Here is an 18,962-nt window from a genome sequence, read left to right on the forward strand (position 1 = left end):
AGAGAGAGAGACAGAGAGACAGAGAGACAGAGAAGACAGAGAGAGAGACAGAGAGAGAGACAGAGACAGAGAGAGACAGAGAGAGACAGAGAAATAGAGAGAGACAGAGAGAGAGAGAGAGACAGAGAGAGAGAGACAGAGAGAGAGAGAGAGAGAGACAGAGAGACAGAGACAGAGACAGAGAGACAGAGAACAGAGAGACAGAGACATGGAGAGAGAGAGACAGAGAGAGAGGAAGAGAGAGACAGAGAGGGGGGGAGGGAGGGATAGAGAGAGAAAGAGACAGACAGAAAGAGACAGAGACAGAGAGACAAAGGAACAGAGAGATGGAGACAGAGAGACAGACACAGAGACCTACAGAGAGAAAGACAGAAAGAGAAAGAGAAACAGAGAGAAAGAGAGAAACGGAGGCAGAAAGAGAGAGGGATAGAGAGAAAAGTTTCCCTCATACACAGGGTCCAATTTCTCCAAGTTCATATTAAATTCTGGTGGAGAGAAAGGAAGAGGACCACCTTTCAGGGAGCACTGCTGAGGACTCAAGGGTGACCCATTCCATTTCCTTTCAAAGGTTGAGAAGAAAACTTGAAGTCAGCAAGGAGTCCTTCCAGACCCTCTTTCCTGAGGCTCCTTCTTTTCACTATGGTATTTTTCAACACCTTGAAAGAAAACCTGTGGAACCAAGAAAAGATAATGCCATTATTTCCTCATTTTCCCTGTGTTGCTGATAACAAGGCACATCCCTTCTTTTTACAGTTTATGCATATCAATGTGATTAATGTAAAAAAAATTAAAGTGCCCAAATCTCTTTCTCTCTTAAAAAAAAAAAAAGCCCGTTGCCCTTTTCAAAACAAGGGGAAATTCAGTCTAGTTTCAGTGCCACAGTGATCAAATGGTGTCACATCACTATGGCAATGGCTGCCCAGGCCAGGAATACAGATCAGCTGTAATTGTGCAACGCCTTATTGCTGGTGCATGTCAATCAGAATCTATGAATTGAGAAAAATTTGCTCTGTTCATTCTGTTAAATGATGTATCCAATTAAACCTGTTAGAATTCATGATCTTCAGTCAAGGTTAAATGAAAGTAGTTACTCCTGTCAGCTAGGTGATTAAATGCTGCCTACATCAGGCACATTTATGTGCAAAATTAAAATTTTGGTATAAAGCATGAATCTTTATGCATGCCAGTTAATTATCTTGCGGGTTCTTCCACTTATTAAATGCCCACTGCATTTCTTCTTAATCATCAGCTTCCTTTCAAAACTTATTTCATACTTCACATTACACCAAATTTCAATGTTTAAATGAAATGCCTTATCAATGAAAACTTCCTCTTTTCAAGGGGTTTGGCTGTTGCTATGCTACTGAAAATAATCATTATTAACGTTTCTCTAGTCATTATGCAGGAGCACTCTGCCTGACAGGCTGCCTCATGCCCAGCTCTTGTGGTCGGGATCTCTTGCTAGGTGGTAGGTCGTTAGCACGGGCTGCGTTCTAATCTGGGACTCGTGCTCCATGCCAGGTTATTCCAACCAACTGCGAGTCGCCGACGGGAGACGCTTCACTGATTTTTATCCCTGCCTTTCTTTTTCCACCCTGATCTATCTTGAACGGATACAAAATGAGTACAAAAGTAACAATAAGACTATTGACTACCCAGCCAGAGCGTGTTAGAATTGGGGGGGAGGGGTGGAGGTTGGGGGGGGGGGGGGGGAGGGGGGGGGGGGGTAGAAAATATCTTGTTTTTCTTTTCTTCTTGAAAAACTAAACAACAAAACAAAGACTCAACCCACGCGGCACATTACAGGCAATGACCAGATGTTGCCTCCACTGTTCAGTTAGGAAATGAATGAAAAATACAATGCAGGGCTGGTTATTACCTCTTTGAGTGTCCGCAGACTACATGCACATGGGGGGTTTGAGCGACGTGACATCACCCATACTCAATGTTGCATTTTTGGAAATTAATACACTTTGGAACTAGTGTTTGCACACGTCTGTGCGTGCACATGTGTGGGTGTGTGCTCCCTCATGTATATAAGTAAAAGCAGAGGGGAAAAAAAGTTAAATTTTCTCTTTCACAGGTAAACTTTTATCTACTTAATCTCAGTAATTTATTTCTCTTTTTATGAGTCAAATACATTTACTACAAATGGTGAAACTTTGAAATAAGTCCCTCATATTTAATTGACTGCTATTAAATGATCCTAGTAAATTTCAGGTGAATCCGTAAGTAGAGCTGAATTGGTATACCATTTATATAACGTTTTGTCTTCTGTTCCTATAGCTCCACAGTCTTCCATAGCCACAAAACCACTCAGAATTTAGAAGAGAAAAAACTACTTGTGCCATTCAATGACATTTCTGTGTGCCTCCAGCTGTTATTTAAAAACAAAACAAAATGTTGTGATTTTTCAAACATTTAAATGAAAAATAAGAAAAATCAATTTTTGCACAACAAAGTTATTAAATATAGATTTTAAATGAACTTTTAAGTTTTTATAGACTTGCTATAAAAACAAAAGTAATTTTTTAAAAAGGTAAAATGAAAAATTATTTTCAGTGCATAATTTTAATGGATCAATTAAACAACATTTGATGATACTGCTCAGTTCCCCTATATTATGACTCATCAGATGATTTTCATTGCAGAGAGAATCTTGGACATATATTACCTAGGATATAATGCACTTTATTTATATGAATCTCTCAAGAGTCACACCAATATTCAAATGTTAGTAATTGCTTTTCTACTGGGGGTCTCCTAACTCATGATGGGTCAAAGAAGTGAGGAGGATATTGGTGGTCCAACAAAGAACTGAACAAAAATAAGAAGCTAAAAGTGATCCTTTGAAGTGAATTAACTGAACAAGAAAAGAAACTTGAACCAATAAGAAGCATGGTGTTTTAAAAAATTAGATCACAAAGATGCAAGGCAGCATAGGTTGTATGAAGTGAGAATAGAGACTAGCACCTGAAAAAATGTATTGCAAATACAATTCCACAAACACCCTGGATTCTGTTTGTGTAGATAGATACCTTGTAGCCCACCCTGCTGGAGTGATGGGACTGTTTCTTATTGAGTTGCATTCATGGAAACTACAGATTTATGGAGAATAGTACAGATTTGGGATGTGGTGGGACTCCATTGAAAACTTGAACCACAATCCTTCTGAACAGTTCTGTCTGTATCACCTGGTTGGGGGTGAGAGGAAACAGGGTGAGAAGGCTGCATGCCCTGTCAATTAGAATGAAAACCCAAGGCAGAGGATGAAATAAATTGTAAGTCAATAGCAAGAGTAAACAAACATCCCTTTATGTTAATTATTGTAAATAGGATCTTTTTTTGTCTGTATATATTATGGGTTAGATGTCTCAAAAGCAGTCTTTCCTGATATTATCCCCCCCCAAAAAAAACACAAAACAAAAAAAAACACCCAGGCATGATTTTCTGTCGAAATGGTTGCTGTCCCTAAGTGGTTTCAACCTCCCAGTGGAAACAACAACAGTCCTGTCAGAGGCAGAGTGGCCTCTGCCTGTGAGAAATATTCACCTACTGACATGCTTTTCTTGCTAGCTTTTATAACTGGCTTTGCAACTTGGAGATGTAACGTAGCTTGAAATCAACTGTGTTCTTAGTCCTTTGTCAGCCCACACAGAAACAGAACAGGTTGTTCTGTCACAACGGCTGTTTTCCCAGGTCAAATAACGCAACGGCATGAAGGAGAACTGGGTCCTATTTAATCAAACTCTTTTGATTATACAAAGCTCCAAACCTCATTCCAACAGGGAAGCCTCTTCTGGGACAAGGAAAGAAAAGGTTCAATCTTCAGCAGACACACACTGGTGTAAAGCTGCATGGAGAGAGATTAATTCACCCAAATTTGTCTGGCAGAAGCAGCAGCAGGTTACCACAGCTCCAGATGCTTGACATTGGGAGTGGCTGGGAATGGGTGAAAGGGGTCTAGTTTCAGTTCAGGGAATTGGTAGACACTTGTTTGGTGTCCAGTTTTTTTGTATTCATTACCATAAAGAATGCTGCTAGAAATATAGTTTGCTCTATATGGGAACTTTTGTCATTGACCTTCTTGGGATATATGCCCAGTAGTAGGACGACTAGGTCAAAGGGTATAAACAGTTTAATGACTTTACTTGTATAATTTAAAATTGATTTCCAGTGCCAATGGACCATGCTGGAGCTCCACCGACAGTATATTAGAAGACAGTGTATTCTTTCTTCTTACAACCTCTCTACTACTAGTTACCATTTTAAAAAAGGATGTGTACCAACTGGATAGGTCTGAGGTAGAACCTGAGTTGTTCTAGTTTGTATTTGTATGGTCTGGGGGTGGAGAACCAGCGAACTCCAGGCCAGATGTGGTTCTCTAGGTCCTCAAGAATGGTCCTTTGACAGAATCCAAACATCATAGAACAAAAGGCCACACTTGAGAACCTAGGGGAGCCACAGGTTCCCCACCCCTGGTTGGTCATAAGGAAGCTAAAGTGTTTTAAGCATAAGTATGCAAAGACTTCAGATCCCTTTCTTGCTCTCTCATTGATGATTTTATAGATGACTAATTTGGGATTGAACTTGTGAGAAAAAAAAAGACTATAGCAATGAATAAGCATCATTATAAACTCTTAAGCCCTTTGATTTACCCTCTCATCTTTTTCTTCTGAGTTCATGAAGACTTACTATATTTACACACAGCTTTCACGTCTCTCTTTGAGCAGTAATGGGTTTTGGCAAAAAGTTGGCTTTCCTGTGTTCACATGACAGAATATTTCATGGGCTTTATGGTTATGGGTCACAGTCTAAAACAACATAACTTGTTCATCAGCATTAAGTTTGTACAACTAGCCACAGTCCACAAAGTGTACCATTGGGAAATTGCTTTGAAATAGAGAATTGTGTACTATCTAATCTCCCCTTTAATTCCTACTCAGGTGCCCCACCGTGGCATTCCAGTGCCCCAGGCACTTGCAGATTTTGACGGTGCAGCACAAGCTAGCACCTCTATAGCTGGATAGGCTCCATATGTGGGCTACTTAGATCCCATACCGTAGGGATTTTTAGTCACAGAGACTCATGACTGCTGAGATAAAAACTGGTGATCGTAGCTCCTGGAAGCATGAATAACCACCAAACACGGTCCTTAAATGTCTCTTTTCAAAAGTTTTCATTTCAAATTCAAATTTATTTCTCAAATCAAAAGAGTTCCTTTATCAGCATTCACAACAACACCAAGGGCAGATAATATAAGTATCTTGCATATTGTTTCAGCTTCCATGGCCAGGGTTAAATAGACTCAGGGGCAAGAACCTAGCCTTTCGTCTTTGCTGTATGTTATCTCCATACATTCTGATGTATAAACATTTTAAAAATGGATAGAAATACTGATCAGAGCAGCAAAAAAAACAACAAAAACAAGCATGATCCTCTGAAACCAACTAGAGACCAGGTTTAAAGACTGTGATCACACAAGGACGAATGAATTGGGAGGCAGTATGATGTGATGGAAAGAGTTCTTTTAGAGAACCTGGATTTAAATCCTATCTCTGATACTTTACCTCTCTGGCCTTGGACAAGTCACTTAAACTCCCTGGGTCACAATTTCCTCCTTTGGAAAATGAGGGAGCTAAACTAGATGGCTTTTGAGGTCCTTGTAGCTCTAGATTTGTGGTCCTATGGATCGACCTTGCTGGGCTACAATCTAGTGTTTCACCAAACCTGTATGGTTAGATATTTTGTCAAACTTTTTAAAAATAGAAAATATTATAGTGTTCAAGAAAATGACAAAAAATGATCTCCATACATTACAACACTGTTAACCTCAGTTGAAAATATGTGTATTTACTATGAAGCAGTTAAATTATCTCCATCATCTATTGGAGTATAAGCTCCATGAGGGTGGAGACAGTGATTTATTATTCTTTGTATCCTCCACGGTGCCCAACACAACAGTGCCTTTTATATGGCAGGCATTTGATAGATATTTGTGGAATAATTGAGGAAAACTATGAATTTATAAGCCAGACTTTCTTCCTAAAGGGACAGTGTTTGGCAGAGACTGACTATATGTGCCTGTTCTTTGTTCTTCTAATTTATTTTAGATGGATAATATAGCAACCACACACACTTTAAAACAAGATGCTTAAAGCTAGACATGCCACAACCTTCCTGGACAAAAACTGTATGCAGTCTCTAATATTAAGGAAACATAAGAGTTAACAAATATTGTGAAAACAAAGTCTCAGACCCGATTAAATACTTACATACATCTTTTTGAATTGCCTATGTGAAAGAGGAGCAGATTGATAAAGGACAAGAGAAATGCTAAATATGCATCATGACAAACAGTGAAAAATTAAGGATTGTAACTAACATTAATTACGCTCTAGTAAGATGAATAGGCTGCTCATCATTAATGAGAACATACACCTTTGTCTAAGTTTCACATCCACCTGTGATGAATGTGCTAATGGTGATAAAATACATCATAGTAACATTTGAATTAACAGCACACTAATAGATTGACATATGAGTATGAATAAAGCATTTAATCATATAAACTGTACCACACCCAACAGCAAATTTTCCTGTATTGCATACATTGTACAAAAGGGAATGAAAAAAAAAACCACCAGAGCCCTATTTTAAATCGCACTTTCGGTGTCCTGTAATACTGTATTACAAATCAGAAAAAGGAGATTATTAAGAAAATTCCAGAGACTTTCACTAGAGTGGAATGGATGGATATGTCTGAATAAAAAGATTGGGGCTTGGCTTCCTTATGAAAGATGAGGCCTTATGAAAGATTCTTGGGAGATACAGAAAATTCAAGTGCTGCTCATAATTGTGAAGAGGGAGTGCTGTGTTTGATCAATGCCTAGATGTTTTCAGCTCCATTCCTGAGTATACATTTTAACTTGATGTGAAAGAGAACAAATTTAATATTGGAAATGGCAAATATAAAGGGGTCAAGAATGATCGGTCTTTGTGTGAATTTTTTGTGGAGATGTTCGAATGCCTTATTTAGCAGAGCCCTTGTATATGATTTCATAGTAGTACTATTGAAATTCATATTTAAGGTAAAAGGGTGGGGGATGGGGGAAACTCTTTTAATGGACATGGAATACTATTTAAAGTCACAAACTGGCACCAGAGAATCTAGGCTGAGGAGAGTTACGTATACACCAGGAACTAATCAGCATGCATTCTGCACTGACCACCGTGGAGGAAGCTTCTATATTATGAAACATTTTTTGTTCAGTTCCAATATTGTGTTTATTACTATCCAGTCTTTAGTCTCCAGTTATTTCTTACAAAGTGGTGATTGTTTGTACTGTAAAAACTGTTACTCATGGCACTCATTTGCAGTAGATCCTATTATGTTACAATGTTTAAAATGCAGTTTTTACTGAAATTGCGAACAAGAAACAAACCGATTATCAGCAAAGAAAGGGAAACTGAAATTTCTGACTAAATATGTAATTTAATGTCCTGGTTAAAAGTTGCTAAAATTGAACCATTATGCTTACTTGTTTTGAAAAATGGACTTAAATGGAATATCATTTATTTGTTTATAATTTTGTAGTTTAAAATAAAACTGTTATTTTTGATAATACAAAAAGAGCCTCATAATTCTGAGACTCATGAAAAACCACTTTATGTGTTTAAAAATGAATTCCTTTTGAATTCAGATAATGTACAGAATTCATATATTAGCCCATATCTGTGAGAAGGAATTTTAGGGAGCAATAGATCAAACTGATTTGTTGAGCTATGGTGTTACAGGTTTTTAATAGTGAAATTGAACTGTCCTAGAAAGTCAACAGGCATTTATTAACTGCTTACTATGTGACTGGCTTTGTGCTAAGTGCTGGAAATACAAATATAAGCAAAAGGAAACATAGTTCCTGCCCTCAAGATGCTTACATTTTAATGGAGGAAGACAATACATAAAAGGATGTTGAAAAGCCAGGGTGGAAAGTTGGAGATAGTAGAAAAAGAAGTCCAGAGAGACAGCATCAGAGAGGAGAGAGAAATGAAGTAGTGAACATGGCTGGTCAGGGCATTTTCCTAAAAATGGAGGTTGGCAAAAAAATCAGAGGAAGCAGCTTCCCTGGGTGGTGTGATCTTCCAGGGTGAAAAGTCTTCTGGGGAAGAGGGATATTTCAGTGAGATCTACTTTTTTAATAGATGTAATCAACTAACAACCTTAGGGGAGTTGACCCTAGGCCACCTCCAAACACTACAAGTTCCCATCAACAATTGAGTTGTTCTGAATCAATGTAAGAAGTTTCTCAACACCAATGAAATAAAAAGTCTAAATTTCCCTAGGGCTAAGGCCGGGAAGATTTTTTTTTAATGGCATAATGCCTACCCTCAGGGAATTTGAAGTCTACTGAACATTATTATTATTTAACTACATACAATGGTATGTGTGTCACTCAGTCAACATTTATTAAGCATTTATTATGTGCCAGGTGCTGTGCTAACACTGGTGATATAAAGAAAGGAAAAAAAAAATCAAATGGGGGAGATAACACGCAAATACCTATGTAAGTACAAGATATATACAGTGAAAATGAAAGGTGATTGCAGAGGGAAGTCACTACTAGCCAGCCAGTAGGACCAGGAAAGATCAACTGCAGAAGGTAGGATTTGAGTTGAGCCTTGAAGGGAGCCAGAGAGTGGTGGTGGTATAGGTGAGAGGACTGAGCATGGCAGCTAGGACCACTGCACAGAGGGGCAACATGGAGTCTGTGTTCTAGGACTTGGAGGCAGGTCAGAGGAGCTGGGTTAGAGCATGTTTGGAGAGGCATAACAGGCAAGAAGGCTAGAAATGTTGGAAAGAGCCAGATTACGAAGAGCTTTAAAATTTTAAAAGGGGGATTTTATATTTTATCCTGGTGATAAAGTGATAAGGAGCCACTGGAGTTCATTGTGGGGATTAAGGGAGGGAGGAGAGAAGGTGATGTGGTTAGACCTGCACTTTAGAAAAATCACCTTAGTAGCTGAGTGGAGATCAGATTGCAGTGGGAAGATACTCCAGGTATGGAGACCAATTAGAAAGCTGCTGAAGTAATCCAGCAAGAACCGAAGAGGCCTGAGCTAGGGCTGTGGCTATAGGAGTAGAGAAAAGTGTGCATACATGCATATTACTTGTCCTTTCCTTAGATGGTATTTCTGAAATGATGCTAATGTGTAATATTAATAGAGGCCATTGGGATAAAAGAGGGAAACACCTTGTAAAACCTACGGAAGAAGGATTCAGCATCTTATTATCTAGCTTATGAAACTGAATAGTATTAAAAATCTTAACACAAAGTCCAGGAGATGCTGATGATTCTGTGGACAAAAGTTCTGGGTTCAACTCTGTAACACTCAGGTAATCCCCTTTGATAGCTCTGTCAATGAGGGATTTTGGGGTGCCTTCCTTATTAAAAACAAAACAAAAACAAAAACAAAACAATGACCCTTTGGAGAATTTTGGAGGATCTACTTAGAAAAAGAAAAAGATAGGAATGGGCTCAGTATGATCTGAACATTTTGAAAAATTCTTGGACTTTTAATTGGATGTGTGATTGGGTCAGTATCTACCACAGACTTCCCCCTCTTCCACCCACTCTGCTGCCAACAAAGAGATCAGGCTAGTTCTTTCCCCAAAAAGCAAGGAAGCTCTATCCAAGCCTTAATCCAGGAGGTGGTCTTTTTTTTCTTCTTTTTTGTTGGAGGGGGAAGGCAGGGGTTAAGTGACTTGCCCAAGGTCACATGGCTAGTGAGTGTTAAAAATCTGAGGCCAGAACTCAGATCCTCCTGACTCCAGGGCCAGTGCTCCGCTCACTGTACCACCCAGCCGCCCAAGGGGGCTAAGTCTTAAGTTAATTTGGGATTCTGATGATATGGGTCTGGCTGTATTGCTATGACTTCCTTGTCAGTGAGGCAAGGTGTGGTGACTTGTGTAGCCTTGGGACATCTGCTAAGGCTGAAGGGCTTTACATATGAAGACTTTTGGAGAGGCCACACCAATTGCTATAATCTTTCTTGTTAAGTGTCCTTTCTATGTTATGGCTAAGTATATCTCTTTTTGTTAACTGTTGAATGAACTATAAGTCTCTCATTTTGTTCCAGTATCCCAACCTAGAATATCAGGAGGCAGAGTTGAGTCACCCTTATGCAATATAACTTACCATGATTAGTGTGCTTGCTTCTTTGGCAGCCACATTCCACCATAATGGTCTTCCTTGAGACTGTATTTGGTTCTCTGAAGGGCATTATATTCTTTCAGACAAGCATCTAAGCTAACAGAGATAAATGGCAAAAATTACATACAGAAACTTCCATGAAGGGGCTTAATGGGAACCCAACCTCACCAACCTGTCCACAGATGCACATGGTAAAGAAGGATAACAGATGGCTTTTGTGTATTTTCATTAATCATTCTGTGTATTAACTCAGATAAAGATTTCTTGCTTAGCTTGTGGGTCTATTTGTTTCTTTAACTTTGTTTTGGAGAAGGTTCACTGGAAACACACAAGAGTTTCCTTCATGTGACCAACATTCTTCCATAAAAAGAGGGCCATAATTTGACCTATTTATCACCACTTTAGATGCTTCTTTAAAAAAATCAAGAACATATGGAGAAAAGAAAAACTTTTATTGAACAGTGTAAGTCTTTTGGCAGGACCTTTGATTAAAGAGATCTGCTCTCAAAAAATACCCAAGAGAAAAAAGAACATTTAATATTTGTTACTTTTCTGCATTTGGGAGTAGAGAACTGATGCAGAAACGGATGTAGCCTTACATAATGAGCACCCCTAACTGAAAATGTGTAAAGGAGCCTAGATACCTTAGTCAATGATTAGGTAGAATACAAGAAGGAAAGGACACATAAGTAAGCTGCTGTTCCTGATAGCATCACATATGGATGTATGTGAGTATTTTGGAACTTTTGTGGGGACAGAGTGGCATAGCAGAGAAAGCCTTGTACTAGGAGACAGAACACCTGAGATTTAATCGTAGTCCTGGCATATCATTATGACATTGGGCAAGATATTTGACTTCTGAGGCACAGGGCACAGTTAGATGATGTCTAAAAGTTATTTCTGGTTTTCTGTGTATGATACCAAGTCATCTAGCCTCTCTGGGCCTCATTTTCCTCATTTGCAAATTATAGGTGATAATATTTGCATTATGACTTTCCGAGGGTATTGTGGGGAAAGCGCCTTGTAAACCTTACAGCACCATGTAAATGTGAGTTATTGCTGGTTTTGGTCTTCATCCTGGAAGTCAGGGGTGAGACTATGTAGCTTCTGAGAGTGTGTATATTGTCTTCTCCCTATAGAATTTAAAGTAATTGAGGGCAGAGAGTAGGAGTTAGGAAACCTGAGTTCAAGTCCCACTCCTGGTCCTTATTACCTGTATGACTTTGGGCAGATCACTTCACCTCTGGGCCTCCGTTATCTGATCTCTAAAATGGGGTGGCTTTTTGTACCTCCAGTACTTAGCGCAGCTCTGGTTCGTAGTAGGTTTTTTAAATAAATGTTTATTGGTTGACTGAGAGTGGCATCCATCTGTAGGATACTCATGCATGATCACACACAGGATAGATGTAGAATCTGTCACATGGAAACCTGCTGTAGTTGTAGGGAAGGAGAAAGGGAATAAACATTTATTAAACACCTACTCTGTTGCCAAACGCTATAATAAACATGCTATAAATATTATCTCATTTGATCCTCACAATAAAAGCACTATTACCCTCACTTTACAGTTGAAGAAACTGAGGCAAGTAGTGGTTAGGTGACTCATTTAGGGTCACACAGTTGATAAGTGTTTGAAGGTCACATTCAAACTAAGGTTTTCCAGGCCTAGCACTCTATCCACCGTGCCACATAGTTGTCTAAACTTGCTGTAATTCTAAAACTCTGATGGGGTTATTTATTATTCATATGAAACACCTTTAGGAGTTTATAAGCATTTTGTCTGTGCAAGGAATACGGAAGCTACTGAAAGCAACGTTTGTTGACCAAGTAAAAGTAGGTTGGGCTGCCAGGTGGCACAGCTGATGGAACTCTGGTCCTGGAGTCAGGAAGACTCATCTTTCTGAGTTCAAATCTGGCCTCAGACACTTACTAGCTATATGACCCTGGGCAAGTCACTTAACTCTATTTGCCTCAGTTTCCTCATCTGTAAAATGAGTTGGAGAAGGAAATGGCACACCACTCCAGTATCTCTGCCAAGAAAAGCCCAAATGTGGTCACAAAGAGTTAGACACAACTGAAACTACTGAACAAGAGTAAATTAGGCTTTCTCAGTTTTCCCATGAGCTCCTATTACTATTTGCTCTTTTCTTTGGGCACAGATTGCCAAGTTTCTCGGATATTAATTTGTGATCTTACATGCGGACTTGTCCTTCAATCCCAAGGTAATCTAATAAAAATGGTTATTTTGATAGTATAAGGAAGTTCTGGAGAACAAGTTATACAAATACTCATCTCTCAAGAGGATGTTTCACAATCACAGATTTCAGTAGTGGTGCCTATGGGAGATGACCAAACTGTTCTAGGATAGACTGGATCCCTGCCAAAGGAAATCATCTCTAGAGGGAGCTATTATTCAATCAGTGCATGGTCTGAAGCCAGCCCCAAAGAAAGGGACAACTTCCATTTTTCTGCCTATTTTAACTCTCCATTGGTATTCAGTAGCCAGAGTAGCATGACTCGTCAAGCCCGTGATTTGTACACCTCCACCTCTAAGAAGGTCGTATTAAAATCATTTATGAGTAACATGCTGAATGTTCTACAATAATAATTTTCTATGACCCTATTCATTTCCTTAATAGCTACATGACTTGTTGGCCAAATGTGCTAGATATATTTTAGTATTAGAAAAAACAAAGCAGAACATTTGAGCTGCTATAGACAAAGATTATGGATTAATATTTGAGGGCAGAATAAATCTCTGAATGTAAACTAATTATAATAATGCTGGGAAGCTTATCAGTAACTTCAGGAAGGACTAGTAATTACTACTTATCCAAACCCACAGGCTGTCCTGGTAAGAATTGCATAAAATTTGATCACCTTTGTTGCTAAGAAGAGACAAAATTCAAGAAAAGTTCAGGGTTGAAAGAGGAAAAATATTTATCCCTGGGACTCTTGAATTTCCCTACTTTCAATAAATATCTGACCTAGCTGGATTTAGTAGCTTTGCATTTCTGTCCCAGCTCTTATTTCTGTAAGAGAGAGAAGAGATTTATGGCTTGTGGGAAGTGACTTTCTAAGGGAAAACCTACTCAAAATGTTGTCTACAGGAGGTGGAACCATCTGTCTTGCCAATTCTGAATGTTTCCTCCATTATTCCTCTGTATCACGGCTAAGTTCTATAGCCCTTCAGGAAGGCTTCTAGGTGGCACAGTAGATAGAGCACTGGGCTTAGAATGATGAAGACTCATCTTCCTCAGTTCAAATTCAGCTTCAGACACTTACTAGCTGTGTGACCCTGGGCAAATCACTTAACCCTGTTTTCCTTATGAGCTGGAGAAGGAAATGGCAAACCACTATAGTATCTTTGCCAAGAAGACCCCAGAGAGTCAGACATGAATGAACAACAATAAAAACAACAAATAATCTCCTGTAGGACATTGATGGTAACCAATACCTATATCCTGGAGATTTGTAGAAAGATGTCATGTATAAAGTTACTGAGTATTGATGAATAGAATTGTCATTTAGTGCAAGGTCTTTCTTCTATCTAGGAAAGGCCACCCAGTATGAATATTGATTACAGTGTCCAATTTATATGATCCCAGTCAAGGTACTGGTAAGTCATTACTAGCACAAAGCAATTGGAAGCACAGGGAAGAGAGGTGCTATCAATTCCTTGGGAATGATGGGAAAATATTGCCAAAAACTTAAAATAATTTTGGAATATGTTTAGGATGATGTTTTGCACTTGGAATGTAAGCTCCTTGGAAAGGCACTATTTCTAATTTTTTGTCTTTGTAGCCTTATTGTTTAGTTCATAGTAGGCATTTAATAAATATTTGTTGAATTGTGCTGAATGAAAATGAATCATATAAAGGAAGACCTAACAGCCTACCCTGAATGCTACCAAGAGTTAAACAATGTTTATGAATTCTGCTGACAGACTTCATTCATTCAGTTAATTAATTAACTGGAATTAATTAAAAGGAATATTGAAGTAAAAACTAGAAGACCAGGGTTATTCTGGCCTGTCTCTAGCACTAACTTTGTGATTTAAGGCAAAGCACTTCATTTTTTCTGAGGTTCATATGATGAACTTTTCTGTGAAATGGCAGTAATAATGTTTGCCTTTATTGTGATTTAGCATTGATGAGATTGTGAAAAAATGGGAAGTACTATACATATGTTTTTTATTGCTGGTACCTAAAAACCAGTATGAGAACCAAAAAAGGGAGTGTGGAGTAGAATCGCCTTACTAAACTGTAAGTTCCACAAGGGCAGGGTCATTTTCCTATGTAAACTTTGTAGTTTCCTCAACACTCAACAGAGTATTCTACACAGTCACACACTCAATAAGTATTCTTTGAATGAATTTGCTGAATAGAGTGAATATGAAGAAATAAAAGATGGAGTGATAAAAGAGAAAAACAAAAGGGTGACTGGTGAGGAGGGATACAGTGGCATCCATGTAATCCCAATTAATCAACCAATCACAAAGTATTAAATGTTCATTATGTTAAGTCAATACTCTCTTATTAAGCATTAACCCTGTACTGAGTACCACAGGGCAGAAAGAAGGCTTCTCAGCCCAAGCTCCTGCTTTCAGAGAAGTTGAATTTTGGCAAAGGGTGTTGGAAACGGGAGAGGGGAAACAATAATTAGATAAGCTTTCTTCTGTATGGTATTAACTACAGACACCACAGGGCTCAGAGAAAGGGTTGGGGGGAGGGGGGAATTGAAATTTTAAAAAAGAAACACAGTCAGAAGTACAATCTTGCCATCCCTGCCCAGCTGCCAAAACATGAGCATATTCAGGCAACTGTTCAAGACTACAAGAATTTCAGAGCTTGGAACAAGCTATAGAGATCGCATAGTCCAACAACTTTATTTCTGTCTATGAGACAAGAGAGGCCTGAAGATGGCAAATAACTTGCCCCAAGGTCACACACCCTGGAATTAGGAGCCAGGTCTCCAGACCCTGATGTTTTCCTCCCATAGACGAGTAGCTTTAGAGGAGGTAAATTGCACATTTTGCATCCCTGGGAATTTCTTTTGGATAAGACAGTTTTTAGGCAAATCTGTTAGAAATGTGCCAGGACATTCTTTTAAAATGCCCGTGCTGTTTGGTATTTAAAATATTCTTGGTATATAAATATGTTGGCATGGAGTCTGTTTGACTTGAGAAGGCCATTTGTGAAACATTGTCCCCCTTACAATACTTGTCTTAAGTCACGTAAACACTTGATTTCCCCCTCTTCCTTTCTCCTTTTTTCTCTCTCCCCCCTTTGATTCTCTCCTCTCTTTTTTATTTCTCTTTATCTCTCTCTCCTCTCTCTCTTTCCTCTCTTTTTTCTTCTTTCATTTTTCTCCTTTTGTCTCTCTCCTCTCTTTCTTCTCTCTCCTTTTCTCTCTTTATTTCTTTCTCCTTTTTTCTCTTTTCTTCCTACATCTTTCTCTTCTCCTTTTCCTCTTTCTCTCTTTCTTTCTCTCCTTTCTCATCCTCTATGTGCTCTCTCTCTCTCTCTCTCTCTCTCTCTCTCTTTCTCTCCTCTCTTTCTCTCCTCTCTTTCTGTCACCTCAGCCTTTGGGAACTTCTCTCAGGAGACAGAAGGGACAGAAGGCAGTGGTCACATGATGGTCACGGTGACAGGGTGAGCAGGAAAAGCCCTCAGCCTCAAAGTTTAGCTGAAAAGGCACAGGGAGGTTACAGGGAGTGACCTCTCTTAATGGGGAGCAACAGAATAATCCAGTAAAGGGAAAGCTTTACTTTTCACACTTCCTTCAGGGCTTGGACAAAATAACAACGTGTCCCCTATTTAGAGGGCTTAGGCATCCTTTGCAGCATTCAGGGCAGGCTTTGCTTTGGCAGGGTCATCCTCAGATTCTCGCTGCCCCTTTGTCACTTGGGCTTGAATAAGAGCCACCCAGAGGACATCACACTTAGCCATCTTTATCCTCTATTATCATGTCACCACAGGGTAAACCATGTCATCCCAAACATTGTGTTTCAGGTTCCAGATTTCATGTCCCTAATCACTTCTTTAGATCGGGACCTTCACAAAGAAAAGCAGCCCTCTTCCAGCTACGTGTTGTCAATGTGCATAGATCTGACAAGATCTACCTCCCATCATGGCTCAGGAAGCTTTTTAGAGAAGGAAATAAAGATCACTACATTGGATTTATATATGTTGTTTACAGAAATCATGGGTGTTAGGCTAAGCCCAGGTTGGTACATACATGTTTGTGTGAAGTGCCCATGTTACCTTCCTCTTTAACATCAAAGCCCTTTTATTCCCATCAACACCTTACGGGATGGGGGATGGGAGCACGGTATGGAAGCACAGAAAGGGCTGTGATGATGGCTGTCACTAGCATCAATAATTCTAACAAGTGCCTGGCATATCAATCAAAAGAAACACAAGCGTTTTGATAGCATTAATCAGAACTGGTCTCCTCCTGCAAACCATGCCAAATGACTTGGATCTATGCCCGATGCCAATTGTTCTCTCTCTGGCAGTTTGCATGCATATCCTTTTAGGTTTTTTTTTTCCCCTTGACATGGTCATGTCAGAGTAAAAATGGTGAATTAAATCATAGCAAAGTTGCTCTAGTCTGGTTGTGACCATAAATGCAATGGGTAAAGTTCAAATAGAGAAGGAGAACAAATAGCACTTGTTGCTAAACGTGGGCTGGCAAATGCAGCAGGCGGATATCACGACTATAAAGGCCGGGGAACTATTTCCCATACTGACCAAAAGCAAAGAGATCAGTAGGCTGGAAGAACAAAGGACACCTTATAAACAGAGTGAGTTTCCCTCTTTCCTTAAGACAAAAATTTGGTTCCATTGTCCTATTTTCCAGCACAGGGACAAGGCATTTTTGTGGCCTGCCCATGGTTTGAAAATGGCACCTCTTATTTCTGACTGTGCTCTGGGGCTTTTCATCTTACTTCACTGTAACATATAGAACTTTACTTGTTGGAATATAAATGGCTATGTGCCATGGAGAAGATGACATTTCTGTCATTAAAGATGTGCATTTAGGACAAGTGGCCTCTTTATCTCCACTTGTCCATTCACAGCAATTCCACTTACAGCTAGCCCCAACTCTGTCCTCTATGGAGTCTGTCTGGCCCTTAGAACTTTAACTTTGAAACTACTGACACAGTGTGTGATAGTTCTGCCTAGTGACTCCTTAGGTCACACTCTATACTAGCCTTAGGGGCATCAGGACCAAGTAACCCTTAGAAGTTTTATGGGTTCTAGGTAATCCTGACTATTCTATGATAAACAAATGAATCAGAGAATCTGACTTTCACTTCATTTTATCCCAGTAGAGACCTTACCTAAGACCCATTTCCTATTGGGGAATCTGATTGTTTCCATCTGGTCTGTCGCAAAGACTATGAAAGCATCTCACTGAGATCGAATCTCCTTGTTATTTTTTCATAGCAATCTCCTCATTAATACAAGAATGATATTCAACCCTCTCCCCAGTCTAATTAATTGGTTTTACAATTTTGCATAGAATTTAAGGTATTTTTAGTATCACCAGCAACATATCCCTCTTTTTTTGCTAAAGAAGAAATGGGAAAAGTTGTCAAAGGATCCTGATTCCCTGGATTCATTCATTCCCTTCATTCAAACCTCCTCTGCCCTATGGCTACTTTTCAGAGAGCCATTTAAACCAGTAGCAGAAAGAGTAGCAAAAGAGAATAAAGAAACAATATGGGGGGAATTATGGATATATATAAATATATATACAAACGTACATATGCATATATATGTATGCATATATGTATATATGTGTGTGTGTCCTTATATTTTATTTATTAAGATATATTCTTAAATATCCTTAAATATATCTTAAGATATATTCTTAAATATCCATATATGTATGTATGTATATCTATCTACTTATCTGTCTGTTTGTCTCTATATCTATTTTTTTTTGTCTAGAGAGAACGTTTTTGAGGTCTTAACATCTTCCAGTCTTATATGCCTACCCATGGAAATAAAGTTGCCGAAAAGGAACAACTCCATAGACATACTTATGTTTGCATTGCCTATATGTTATCAAAACAACTGGTTGAAAAATGAGAAATTCATTCAACTGGCTGTTTTCTCTACAAAATGTCAAATGTTAAAGCATAAAAGTAAAATGAACAGTTGGTTCATTTTTCCTCTCGTTGAATCGACTTTTTAAAACTGAAATTCAGCTTTGTGTACACATATTCTATGTGCATTTAATAACTAAAGACTCTTGCAAATTAATTAATTCGTGTTCTCTTTTGTGAGGGAGGATCATTTGTTTGAATGAGAAATCTACTTTCATTAAAGCTATTGTTAGCTATCAGTAAGTGAAAATGTGAATTTCACAAGTATGTTTGAATTTCACATGTCTTGCATTTCACCACTGGCTCCAGAGTATTGATTTTGCTTCACAAAAGGAGTGTAAATGGGCCTCAACTCACATATTTCCTCATTATTCAATTCAATTCAACTTTAGGGACAGAGATGGGGACTAGACAGATTTGTGATTTAGGTGAAAACAGGAACCTTCCAAGTGAAGAAACACCTGCCCCAAAGTACCTTCTCAGCAACTTTTTGTATTAGAATGTTGAGTAGTGCACCAACATTTTAGGTGACTTGTCTAGGGTCCTACAGAAGCAGGACTTGAACCTAGTTTTCCTCTCTCCTAGGTCAGCTCTCTATACATCTTGCCATGTTGTCTCAGTTAAATTCCATT

The sequence above is a fragment of the Petaurus breviceps genome, unplaced genomic scaffold (genome assembly GCF_028583685.1).
Source record: "Petaurus breviceps papuanus isolate PSGF00001 unplaced genomic scaffold, PetGlider_PUasm1.0 90763, whole genome shotgun sequence".
NCBI lineage: Eukaryota > Metazoa > Chordata > Mammalia > Diprotodontia > Petauridae > Petaurus > Petaurus breviceps.